The sequence below is a fragment of the Narcine bancroftii genome, chromosome 5 (assembly GCF_036971445.1).
Source record: "Narcine bancroftii isolate sNarBan1 chromosome 5, sNarBan1.hap1, whole genome shotgun sequence".
NCBI lineage: Eukaryota > Metazoa > Chordata > Chondrichthyes > Torpediniformes > Narcinidae > Narcine > Narcine bancroftii.
In genome coordinates this window covers 58,401,577-58,405,030 of record NC_091473.1, presented here as the reverse complement: position 1 = coordinate 58,405,030, position 3,454 = coordinate 58,401,577, and the positions used below count along the sequence as shown (strand labels likewise).

General features: G+C 41.3%; 1 long non-coding RNA gene across 1 annotated transcript; it reads right to left on the bottom strand.

Moving 5' to 3' along the window:
* Positions 1-864: 864 nt before the first annotated feature.
* On the bottom strand, positions 865-3,055 carry LOC138762681 (uncharacterized). The gene is made up of 3 exons (XR_011357050.1): positions 2,980-3,055; positions 1,241-1,408; positions 865-941 (listed from the first exon to the last, which is right to left on the bottom strand). It is a non-coding gene; the product is annotated as an uncharacterized lncRNA (long non-coding RNA).
* Positions 3,056-3,454: the final 399 nt, after the last annotated feature.

Here is a 3,454-nt window from a genome sequence, read left to right as displayed (position 1 = left end):
AAACCCTTTCCAAAACAACAAATGAACCACAGACTTCTAATGCATGTAGAGTGAATAAATGATAAACCATCCTCTCCTCCATGCCCTCCTTTAATGCATCAACACTAGGGTGAAGTTTTACCTTTGCTATTTGGGTACTGATTTATGAGAGCAACTCCCACTCTGATAATTTCAAAGAAATAATTTAGTGAACATTATTGCTCCTGAGATTATAAATGCTAAGCAGGGACATGCGCCAATCTCAGTGAAGAAGGGATGACATAAAAGAGAATTCACGAGGGCAAACAGCCAGTCGAGATTATTTCTGCCAACACCAACATGATAAATGGCAATCATTACCAGCTGACAATGGGATTCTGTTTCTATAAATGTGCTAAAAACACTCGACTTGTGCAGGAGACCGCAGATCTGATGGAAGCACTACTGGAGGAGTTCAGTAGCTCAAGGAGCATCAGTGGGAAAAACATGAATGGTTAACATTTCAGGCGGACTCTTCTCAGCTTTCCCAATCTTGACGAAGGGCTCCGGGCTGAAATGATGATCATTCTTTTTCTCCCACTGATGCTCCTCGACCCACTAAACTCCTCCAGCAGATTGTGCTTAGTTCTGTCAGTACGGCACAAGTCACTCTACCGAGCCGTTCAAGATCTATGTGATATCAGGCAGACTGTTGCATCAGTGTGTTTTCATTAAGTAAGTGAACAACTTTGCAGGAGACTGGTGGTGACTTCTTGCCTCTTTCAACAGTGTGCCTGCCCTGGTTTTATTCAGATCCAAGAGTTACACAGGGCCTAAACCTGTGACATTGTTTCATATTCAGTCAATCACCTTACAATGCACCTCACCTTATGTGGTTGAAATGGGCCACCATTTCGCAAGATGCCACAGGCATTAAAATAAAAACAGGAAGTACTGCTGATATTCAGCAGGTCAGTTAATACCTGAGGAAAGAGAAACAACAAATATTTCTTGTCATCGTCATCTGAGCAAAACAATTCGTCAGATTTTTATCACATTTGGAACTTTGGTTTGCAATCATTTGTCAATATGCATCTGTCTATGTTGTTTGGGAGAGACTGGAAGAACTTTAAGCTAATCTTTAAAGAATTTGGTTAGATAGTTAATCAATTATTTAATCCGTGGTAAAAAAAAAAGATGGGGATCTGTGATTTTATTAAATGAAATCTATGCCAAGTGGTTCTACTGGCTATTCAGTTGAGAAGTAAAGTCTGAGACTTACCGAGTTACAGCTGGAGCTGGAGCTGTCCATATTCTCTGTCTCTGAGCTGCCTGGAGATTCCAGAGTTGAACTCAGACTTGCTGAGATTCCCCTGTAATATACTCACGAAACCTTACATCTATTCCAAAACACAAATATACCAAGGAAACACAGCAGGTCACATAGTATCTGTAAGAAATAAAGAGTAACCAAAATTTCGGGCTTGGCTCTTTGTCAGTTTTTGAAGGATTTGGAAAAGTAAAGAACAGGCAGATCAAAGTGAAAGTAGATCCAGAGTCAGACCAGTAGCACAAACCATGAGAAGGACACCATTTGGGCTGAGGGAGAAAGTAGAAGCAAAAATACATGAACTTATCTATCAAGACATAATTGAACCAGTGGAGGAACCAACACCTTGGGTCAGCCCAGTCATTGTAGTTCCAAAACCCAATGGAAAGATGAGATTATGTATTAATATGAGGAGAGCAAACAAAGCAGTAGTGAGGGAAAGGCATCCCATTCCTATATGGATGAAGTCCTACAGGAACTATCAATGAGCAAAGTCTTCTCAAAGTTGGATATGAAATGGGGCTTCCACCAGTTAGAACTAGAGCCAGAGTCAAGAAAAACATTGTGGATTGTTTAGATACAAGATGTTACTATTTGGTATAAACATTGCTCAAGAGATCTATCAACACGAAGTCCACAAAGTGATCCAAGGAGTTCCAAGCACAACTAACATCTCAGATGATATCATTGTCCATGGTGCCACATGTGAGGAATATGATGAGAGACTTAGATATTAGCCCAGTTGAGAGATGCTGGATTGTAAGGTTCATACTAAATCTAGCAACTATTACAGAATCACTGAGGAGGCCAACAAAGAAAAATACTCACTTTATGTTCGGACCCCACCAAAGGAAGGCATTTCAGAAATTGAAAAGAAGCCTGATGAGTGCATGTACTTTGGGATATTTTGATCCAAAGGCTTGGACACGAGTCATAGCCAATGCTAGCCCAGTGGGACTAGGAACAGTCCTAGTTCAGAAGCAAGGGGATCAATGGAGGGTGATTGCATATGCGAGCAAGTCACTTACTGATGTTGAAAGATGTTATTTATAGACAGAGAAGGAAGCCCTGGGATTCATATGGGCCTGCAAACATTTCCATGCTTATCTATGTCACATAGAGTTCCAGCTCTTAACTGAACACAGACCACTGGAAACCATTTATTCTCCAAGATCGACGCCATGTGCTAGAATTGAAAGATGGTTCCTGAGACTACAACAATATCACTACAGGATGATTTACATAGCAGGGAAAAACAATATTGCCAATTTATTATCAAGATTGCTGAAAGACAGTGGGGTAAAGCACTCAATACTTGAGATGGAGGCTGAATGCTGCAGTACGGGCAGTACAAATCAGGGAGATTGAGGAGGAATCGTGCATGGACCCAGAACTGATGGACATTAGGGATCAGATCAACAGCCGTGACTGGAACAGCAGTCAAAACAGCCTATGTGGCCATCAGAGATGAATTGTGCATAGTTGGAAGATGTGTACTCAGGGAAAACCGATTTGTTATTCCACAGAAATTGAGAGGGAGAATTACAGCACTGGCTCACAAGGGACATTTGGGAATTGTTGGGACAAAACAAACCTTCCATACAAAGGTTTGGTAGCCAGGAATGGAAAAAGATGTGGAAAATATGTGAGATCATGTCATGGATGTCAGGTGACAAGCAAATCCAACCCACCTGAACTGATATGAAGCACCCTGTTACCAGCGGGACTACAAGAGTACATTGCAGTTGACTTCTTGGGCCCGTTCCCAACTGGAGAGTCGATTAAGGTGTTTGTCGATGATTACAGCAGATATTATGAGTATGTCATAATGAAATCAACGACAGCAGAAAAAAACTATTGCAGAATTGAGGGAAATCATCGCCAGACATGGCTTACCAGTGACTTTGCATTCAGACAATGGACCTCAATTCATATCAGGGATATTCTGAGAATTAACGAGAATCATTGTTGTACATCACCACAAGGTTACACCAAAATGGCCATAGGCCAATGGAGAAGTTGAACGTCAGAAGCAGTCTCTGGAGAAAAGAATGAGAATCGCTCAAGCAAAAGGCAAGGACTGGAAATAAGCTCTTTTGATCTACATTGCAGCATACAGAGCAACACCACATAGTACCACACAAAAATGTCCAGCAGAACTCTTGC